Genomic DNA, 10352 nt, shown 5'->3' on the forward strand with positions numbered 1-10352 from the left:
GAGTGAAGACTAGCAGCTCTCTAGGAATGCTTCAGAACTCCAGGACCAAACTGGAACTTCTGAGACACTCATACATGTGGGCTGAACAACCACTGTATATTTGGCCTTTCTGTCATGAGATAGCCATAGTTGAGACACTAGGACTACCCCGTGCAATCCTGTATGATAAGCCCCACAAACGCCCATACTTCTTATTCTGTTTCTTTAGAGACTTTGAGGATTTTTCCCCTTGAAGGTGATCCTACCGAAGGGCTGTTACTGGCCCTGAGAGAAAGTGCCCACTATTTGTGTGTGTTTGCACCACCTAAGACTGAGCAGATGCCAGGGCAAAGGATGGAACTAAACATGGGGCCTAGGATTCCTTTGTTTCCCTAAGATAAACCCACCCAGATTAGGAAAGTTAGGGCCCTGGGATCACATGAGCTAGAGTGCTCACATGGGAAAGGAACATGAGATGTCACCAAACCAGCCGCTACTGGAGGTTGGTTAATGGGACAATAAATGGACTTTACATAAAAAGGCTAAGTAGATGGTGTACTAAATTCTGGAAATTTCATAAATCCCAATGTCCTTTTTTATTATTTTTAATTGTGCTATATATTTTTCTCCCCTCTCTCCTTCTACCATCATCTGTGACCCCCCATGCTCCCAATTTACTCAGGGCATCTTGTCTTTTTCTCTTTCCTATTTAGATCCATGTATGTCTCTCTTAGAGTCCTCTTTGTTGTCTAGGTTCTCTGGGATTGTGAATTGTAGGCTGTTTTTTCTTTGCTTTATGTCTAAAAGCCACTTATGAGTGAGTAAATATGATATTTGTCTTTCTGGGTCTGTATTACCTCACTCAATATGTTTTCTTCTAGATCCATCCATTTGCCTGCAAATTTCAAGATGTTTTTATTTTTCACCACTGAGTACTATTCCATTGTGTAAATGTCCACTTTTTAAAATCCATTCTTCAGTTGAAGGACATCTTGAAGCATGATTAATAAAAGCTCAGGGTCAGAAATTGGGGTTCAACCTAAAGACCTAAAGAGCAAAACAGTCAACCACTGTTCTTACCTCAACCTCAGTCAGAAATGATGATCCTGCTCCCAGGAATCTCAGAATAAGACTGTGTTTGGAGAGCTACTTCCTCCCACCTTATAATCCTCTCTAGGGCTGGGATTAAAGGCCTGCACCACCATGATTAAAGGCATGCACCACTTGATTTCTGTGGCAACTAGTGTGGTTACTAGGATTAAAGGCATGTGTCATTGTGGTTACTGGGATTAAAAGTATGTTACCATAACCTGGTCTGTAAGGCTGACCAGTGTGGCTGTTCTACTCTCAGATCTTCAGACAGGCTTTATTTATTAAAAATTCATTTAAAATGCCACTACAGCATCTAGCTCGTTTTCAGGTTTGGGCTATTATGAGTAGTGCTGCTATGAACATAGTTGAGCACATGTCCTTGTAGTTTGATTGAGCTCCCTATGGGTATATGCCCCAAAGTGGTATTGCTGGGTCTTGAGGTAGATTATTTCCTAATTTCCTGAGAAATTGCTATGCTGATTTCCAAAGTGTTTTTACAAGTTTGCACTCCCACCAGCAATGAAGGAGTATTCCTCTTATTCCACATCCTCTCTAATATAAGCTGTCATCAGTGGTTTTGATCTTAGCCATTCTGACAGGAGTAAAATGGAATCTCAGAGCTGTTTTGATTTGCATTACTCTGATGGCTAAGGATGTTGAACATTTCCTTAGGTGTCTTTCAGCCATTTGAGACTCATCTGTTAGGAGGATTTTTTTTTTAAAGGTCTGTATCAGTTTTTATTGAATTGTTTTTTTTTTTTGATGTCAAGTTTCTTGAGTTCTTTGTATATTTTGGAGACCAGTCCTCTGTTCGATGTGGGGTTGGTGAAGATCTTTTCCCATTCTATAGGTTGCCATTTTGTCTTGTTGACCATGTCCTTTGCTTTACAGAAGCTTCTCAAAACAGACAGGAGGACCAATGGAATCAAATCAAAGATCCGATATCAATCCAAACACCTATGAACACCTGATTTTTGACAAAGAAGCTAAAAATATAAAATTTTTACATTCTACAAATGATGATGGCTTAACTGAATATCAATATATAAAAGAATGAAAATAGATCCATATCTATTATCATGCACAAGACTCAAGTCCACATGGATTTAGGACCTCAACATAAAGCCAGCCACACTGAACCTTATAGAAGAGAAAGTGGGAAGTACACTTGAACGCATTGGCACAGGAGACCACTTCCTAAATATAACCCCAGTAGCCCATTTTCTTTTTGCTCCTTTGATTGAGAATAGAATAAAGACCAGTGTGCAAGAATTAGAGGAAAGAAGACAGAGTCTCAAGACTGGGTTTTCAGTGAGTTTTTTTTTTAACTTAAAAACGGGATAGCCTTGCTTAGGAGCACACGCTCGTCTGCATCAACAGTCATGACTGGTGTAACGTATCTAGGGGTCAGATATTGTGTCCGGAATTGGGGATGCAAAGATGAATAACACACAGCTCTCTTCCTTGAAACGTCCTGAGGCCAGTGGGAGAGACAGATATGGCTGCGGAAAGACAGATCCCAGGGCAGCAGGCTGTGATGGGGTGAGAGCCGAGTGCTGAGCGACGGCAGAGCCTGTCGTAACTGATCTCCCTGGGTGAACTGGGGGAAGCTTTCCAGGGCAGGTGACATCTGATCGTGGTCTTGAAGGATGAGGAGAAGTCGGCCCTTTAGCAGCACAGAGGTCCTTATCGCTGCAAGTGTTCAGACAGAAACTGAATGGCCACCTGTCAAAGACACTGCAGAGGGACGGCTGCGGTGGTGGAGGACCACTGGCCACTCTGGTGACCTCTCCAACCCTTGCAAAGCCAAGATTTTCTAATAGAGCCACAGCAATGGGAAACTATTGTGCTCACATATATGTTACCATCCATCAGCATCTCTTTTCCCCAGTTCTTTGCCTTGTAGGGCAAATGGGACACCTGTCAACCCAAAGAGGGTTTAAACTAGGATCAAGGAGATAAACAATTTATCATTTCTTTGCCTAAGGGTGGAGATCTCTTTACACGTCTCAACTGACTGTAGTGAAGGGGAACCCAGGGGAAAACACTGAGTGTTGGAGATGGAAAGAGGCTCTTTTCCCCTGCATCTGGGACAGCGGTGGGGGAGGGCTTCTCCATGTCAGTGTGAGCTCAGAGGACTCCAGGCTGCACTGACCAGCTGATGCTGCCTCCTTTGCTGCAATCCTGCTCGCCCGAGTCACATCTGAGGCTCTGTAGCTGCCATCCAGTGCTGACTGTACCCTTCTGCCAAGAAAAGCAGAGAGGGACAAAGGAAAAATACCCCAGAGGAAAGTGCCCCCAACTTCTTTAGACTGTGGCACCTGAGCTTCTCAGCGGACTGGCTGGAGAAGGCTCGAATTGTTCACATTCTTGACTCTCTGTACAGGTGAGCGCAGGTGCGCTCAGGTGGAGCCTCCATTCTTTCTCTTCACCTGTGGGGACAAGAGGCCCCAGTGACAGGCAGGCAGACAGACCCACTATTGTCATCCTGCATGACGTGCCATATCAAATGCTTCTTAAGAAGGGCTTGGGGCTTGGGGCTTTGGGTTCTCTTAAGTACAGACTTACGGGGAAGGATGGAGCAAACAGCAGCAACAGCAACAAATGTACGCTTCTCCTACAGCTGGCCAGGGCAACTGAGGCTAGCCTCGCTCTCGGTGACTTCTCGCCGTCAGCAAGAGGTGGAAATAGATCACTTTCTTCCCAGCCTCCCAAGTGCAAACCTTGGCTTTCGCACCCGTTAAACTCTGGAACTAGTTAACACATCAAGTTTCTTCTGGGATGTCTGTCAAGAAGGATTAGCGGCCAGTTGATGGATGTGGGTTCAGGCTGCAGTGAACTTGTAATATCCTTTCTGCTCAGGAGAGCTGGCCCAGCATCCCCCTGCTGACCCCTACAGGCTCCTTGGAGTCAATCAGTGGGAAAGGGAATCTGAGCCCATTGACTGCCAGTGTAAGCCTTTTCTGCCAGCCAGTCAAAATCCCAATACTAAATACTGTGAGAGAAATCCATGAAGCTGCTTGTTTTTATCAAAAGAGACAGGAAAAATAAACACCGAAAGGGGCATTTGATTGTTTATGGAGTGTGTTAGGTTTGGGTACAAGGTGTAGGGAGACACCTTTTGGGTACAATCTTAACTTTTTGACTCCCGTTAATGCTTTACAATTCAAAAAAGTCAAATGAGTAAGACTAGGGAAACAGGAAATGAAATACAAACAGAAACAATGATGAGGTCTATTTGCATCTCATATGAGAAACACAATGACAACTGAAGGAGAAAGTGAAATTAGTCCAAGGAATTCTGGAGTACAATGTCTTCATCACATATTTTCAGTTCAAAACTAGTCTAAACAAATATTAAATTCGTTTGGTCATTTGTTTTTCATTCTGGCATGGTGAACAACTTAGAAAGTGCTGTGTGAATGTCGGGAAAATTAGGAGCTGCATTGTGTGTGTGTGTGTGGGGGTAACAGGTGGAGAAGGGAGCATAGGCATGGAAAGTGGAAGGGCCAGAATAAACTGATGTTATTAGGTTGAATGAAATTGCTACTTTGAGACCATTCTTCCCTTATATGTATATCACTTAACACACACACATATCACATGTATTTTGTATGTAAAAATATATGAATTGTCACCGGGCAATGAACTCACCTACAATCATTATTGGAAAGTTCTTTAAATTATTATTTTTAATTTTGAAATTAAAATATAATTATATCATTTTACCCTCTCCCTTTCCTTCCTCCAACTCTTCCTATGTACTCCTCTCAAATCCATGGTTTCTTTTTTAATTGTTCATATATATGTATATAAATGTATGTATATACATATATTATATATAAATACCCATATGCATACTTTACTATATATAAATACAGCCTGCTTAGTCAGTATAATGTTACTTGAATGCAAATTTTTATGGTTAGTCATGTGGGATTGGATAACCAATTAGGGGACTGTTCCCTGGAGAAGACTATCCATCCCTCTCTCAGAACACCTTAATTTCCTATAGTTCATTGTCTAGGGTTGAGGCTCCCTGAGATTTCCCCCTTCCAAGTCAGCATGTCGGTTGGTGTCATCCTCATCTTTTTTGGGTGGAAAGTTCTTCACAGTGTCACCAGTTCACTGAGCCAGCCCTGTGGAGGTGACACCCCTGCAGCAATGAGCACAGCTAGAGACCAAATCTTGACCTCTACCCAGGGATCTGACCGAGACCTTTAAAGAAATGGAGTCTCTGGGTAGTGGAGGCGCATGCCTTTAATCTCAGCACCCTGGAGGTAGAAGCAGGTGAATCTTTGTGAGTTCGAGGACAGGCTGGTCTACAGAGTGAGTTCCAAGACAGCCAGAGTTATACAGAGAAACTCTGTCTCAATAAAAACCAAAAAGAAGAAGAAGAAGAAGAAGAATAAGAAGAAGAAGAAGAAGAAGAAGAAGAAGAAGAAGAAGAAGAAGAAGAGAAGAAAGAAAGAAAGAAAGAAAGAAAGAAAGAAAGAAAGAGAAAATGAAATTGAGAGTCAAAAGGCAGAAAAGGTACATGATCAACTTGGACTGACACATTATGCCAGAAAGGAAGTACTAAAACCAGAAACCAGAAGTACAGGCGATTGAAGCATGCCTGAAAGACAAGCACCAGAAGTGGTACCCTTGTCAACTGGGACCTCTGGGATCAAAGTAACAAGTGTGAGTTGTTGAACATGTTGGATAGAATAACAATACATGAGCTCCAAAATAGGAGAGATGGATGGGTGTTAGACACACAGACAGAAATGTGGTGTGGTGATTTGAAAAAAAAAAATGGCCCCCAAAGGGAGTGGCACTAATAGAAGATGTGACCTTGATGGAGTAGGTGTGTCCTTGATGAAGGAAGTGTGTCACTGTGGAAGTGGGCTTCCTTCCTGTTCACTTCCTGTTGCTTGGCAATCAGAATGGAGTCTCAGCTCCAGCACCACAGCTGCCTGCACACCACCAGGTCCTACCATGATGATAATGAACTCAGCCTCTGAAACTGTAAACCACCCCATTAAATGTTTTCTTTATAAAAGTTGCTATGGTCATGGTGTCTCTCCACAGCAATAGAAACCCTGAGATAGAAGTGAAATAAGGAACCGCACTGTTTATACTAGAAGTCCAACTAAAAACAAAGACTGAACTCATAAATTATCTTGGTAATCATTAGGACCATAACTTATTCAGTCAAAAATTATCAATCCATAGTAAGATTAGTGGTTTTATGAGAAATCAGATATTTATACAATCTTGAAACACATCCCTTCAAATATTTTAAGAATTAAAAGTGGTGGAAAAGCAACTTCCAGTCTTCTTTGGTAAAGATGTAGAGGGCTTCATGTTATGCAAGCAATCAGAGTGTAGGGATGGTGTGACCTGCTGTGCCTCCTCGAATGGTGCACTGGGAAAGACACAGCACTCCTGACATAGTTTCTTCAAGGTTCCAAAAATGCAGTCTAGCGATGAAAGAGCATCAAACACCAAAACATGTGACAGAACGACTGGCCTGAATGCCTCAGAAATGCCAAAGTCATGACTAGCAAAGGAATGCCTGCTTCAGGCTCAAGGACGCAAAAAAGTCACAATAATAAATGCAATTAAGCATCCTGGATTAGATCATAGAATGGGAAAAATAGCTATACAGGGTACTTGGAAAAACTGATAAAGTCTGCATTTTGATTGTGGGTTATGGTGTAATAAACTATAATTAAATGCAATGTTAAGTTTACTGGTTTTGATCAAAGTTCTGGTGATGTAAGAGAGATTTATACTGAGAGCTTTATACTGTAGTGCTTAGGGATTAAAGAGCATGGGGGAGAAGAGAGGGAGAAAAAGAGAGAAAGAGAGTGAGGGAGTACAAGCAAATTGTTACCAATTAGTATGTATGAGTGAAGGGCCTCTGTGCTTTCTCCGTACTTTTTAAAAAAACTCTTCCTTCCAAATTAATTTTAACTTTAAAAATCACACAGTAACAGAGAAGAAAATGGAATTGTTATGATGATGGTGATTCTTGCTTCAACCTGTGGCATGAGGTTTTGGTGAGAATTACGTATCAACTACATTATAGTTTATAATTTATTTATGTATTATTTTAGAGCATGTAACATGTTTGAGCATTCTTATGCTATCATGGCAACTTTTAAAGTTAAAAATGAAGGTATTGCTGATTTAAGACTAGACACCCAAAGTCCCTTCTTTGTCAAAGCACAGAGCTTAACCATGGCAAGGGCAGGCCTTGGACCCAGGCTACGCACACTGCACTAGGTCTTGTCCTTGGTCCCTGTAGCATGTGCTGTTCCCCTGGAGGCGTTGAGGATTGACTGCATTGTGGAGATGCTGTGGATATCCGGTAATTATCCCCCAGTTCCCGGGACTGTATTAGGGTATTCATAGTCCAACCCGCAGCCCACACTTCTAGAACAGTGTTGCTGCTCTACTGTTTAAGGACAGTCTTGGGGAAGATTATCACACCAGTGTCAGAGCCCAGGCATTAGCACGCACACAGTTTCGGGTCCTTGTGTGGACCCCAGTTTACTCCCATTCATGTCTTGAAGTCCTAATTCTAAATTGACAACATTAGGAGGCAGGGTCTTGGGGTGTGTGGCTGATTAATGAAAACTCTACTGTCATGAATACAATTAGTGCTCTTTGAGAAGAAGTCCCAGAGAGCAGCTTTGCACATTTCCACATCATGAGGATACAGTGGGAAAGGGTGTCAGGATTGAGACTTCACCAGACACCCCATCCATAGGCACCCTGACCTTGGACTTTGCAGCTTCCAGACAGTAAGAACTAAATTTCTATATTTTAACACAGCAATGAAGGGACTGTTAAGGAAGTATTATGGGAAAAAAGGCTTATGGGATAGACAGGCACTGAGGCAGAGGGTCAGGTAGCAAAGGTCAACAACACGCCATGGAGGCTGTCCTGAGATGCAGATGTTGGGGGTATGTACACAGCTGTTCAGGCCCCTCTACTCTAACAAGCCAGGGCTAGCATTTCAAGAGGGCCTCCTCTGAGGAGAAACCAGGCTGTGAACCCCCTGGGCTAGATCCAGAGCTCTTCAGTCTCCCTCCAGTCATTGGAAGCCCTGATTTTTCTTTATAGACCTTGGTGGCCTAATCCTTTGTACAGCGTTTCTCTTGTTTTGAACCCTTGCCAACCCTCTGGCTATTTGCTGCTGTTTGATTAGCATCACACTTGGCACTAGCTGTGGTTGTTCAGGGTTTACACACAGCTACCACACACACACACATACACCTTTCCCTGGAAATAAGGCTTCTGCTTTCCATTGGCCACCAGTGCCAGACAGCTGCCCTTGGATAGACTTTAGACTCTCAACAGGCCCTCCTAACCTTTAGGGTTGTGGCCACAATGCAGATATGCATGCACATTCCAGCTCATCTAAAATTTCAGTCTCTTTGTTCTCGATTCTTTCCATCAGGACTAATAGGAATAAGGATTTTGTTTCTTTGGTTAACCATCTTCCTTGGTGAAGCGGAGTTTGAAATGCTTGGCTTTAGGCAGGAGTAAGTGCACTATGTGTACTTTGTCTGTCTGAGTAGTAGCCATCAGGCCTGCTCCATCTCTTGACTAACCCGTCTCAGCCATAATCCCATCACATCAGACATCTCACAAGGATGCTCTATGAATGTGTGTTCATCTGAGAATGATAGGCAGGAAAGAGGCAACTAGAAGGCATGTCTCCTGCCTCAATTTCCAGCTCCAGATTTTTTTTGCCACTAGTCAATCCAGCCTCAAAACACTTGGAGCATTGTCTCCTGTGAGGAAAAACACCAGAACAGACTGATTAGTTATAGAAACTGATTAACTATTTCAATATTGGGCAGACATACCTTTTAGAAACACACAGTGAGCCAGGCGGTGGTGGCGCACGCCTTTAATCCCAGCACTTGGGAGGCAGAGGCAGGCGGATCTCTGTGAGTTCGAGACCAGCCTGATCTACAAGAGTAGTTCCAGGACAGGCTCCAAAACCACAGAGAAACCCTGTCTCGAAAAACCAAAAAAAAAAAAAAAAAAAAAAAAAAAGAAACACAGTTTTCAAAAAAACCCCTCGCAAAAAAAAAAAAAAAAAAAAAAGAAACACAGTGAATTTCAGAGACACTCTCTGCTCTACAGGGCTATTTGGAAATGGATGGAGACCCATCTGGGAATGAACTTTGGGCTCCTTGGAGAGACTATGTCCCATACTGTTCCGAAAACCTTTCCCAGAATTGTCAAGTGACCAACCTTGTACTTGCTCCATCAAATTGACTTTGCCTTACCTGTGTTTACCAAGGATGTATTTTAATCACCAGGTGTCCCCTCTGGTTTCTCCTCACTTTATGGGGATCAATGAGAACTCAGGGCCCTGAGCCCACATCCAGGGCATTTTCTATTAAACTCCTTGAGCTGTTGTTGAGCCTGCAATGCACGTGCAGCAGTGATATGACCAATGGAAAGAAATGCACCTAAGACACTCTAGCTTGGGGAGTGTGTGCAGACTTGAGAGTGAGGCCATGGGTGCTGAATCTAGTTCTACATGCCACATTTCCCAAAGGAAGATCCTGTGTTTAATCTGCCACAAAGCTGACTGGAGTAACCTGGGAAAGAAACCATCTAATTCTTCCAACTGGGCAAACACCAGCCATCTAAGGCCAATGTACAGAGACATCATAGGAACCTAGTGCAAATCTGTTGAGTAGATAATGAATAAAATTGAATATCCAGATGAGTGGACCCCCAAGTTACAAAGCAAAGTGGGGTTCTTTGTATTGAGTTCATAGGAAACAGATCCTTGGTGAGGACTTTATAAATTTATGAAAGAAAAGCTGCCACAAAATCCAGAGAGGAGAAGAGCAAGAACAGGAAGGGAGAAATTAAGATGGAACAATTTCAGGTGAAGACAGTGCCTACCCACAGCAGGGCACTCTGTGTCTTAAAGTACTTCACAGACCTTGTGCTACCTCAAAGTGAGGGAATTGGTTTGCAAACTCCTGCCCATTCTTGAATGAGCTTCCAGGAGATGTGAGCTCTTAAGTTTCTTGGCCTTTCTAGTCACTCAGCAATTCTGGGAGGAAAGTTGTGAGAGGCAAGGAGGCTTGAGGCAGGTAGGAGGAACTGTGGGGTCTCCAGGAACCTGGATACTCACTTTCAACTCCTGTTCTTCCAAGTATTTGCTGTGCACACCCATACTGGGTCCCGAATCAAATGCTGAGAGTTTGTAAAGCTATTAGGCCAGTTTACACATTTGTTTTTCTTTCATGGTTTCT

Source organism: Microtus ochrogaster, unplaced genomic scaffold (genome assembly GCF_000317375.1).
Source record: "Microtus ochrogaster isolate Prairie Vole_2 unplaced genomic scaffold, MicOch1.0 UNK75, whole genome shotgun sequence".
In the NCBI taxonomy this organism is placed as follows: domain Eukaryota; kingdom Metazoa; phylum Chordata; class Mammalia; order Rodentia; family Cricetidae; genus Microtus; species Microtus ochrogaster.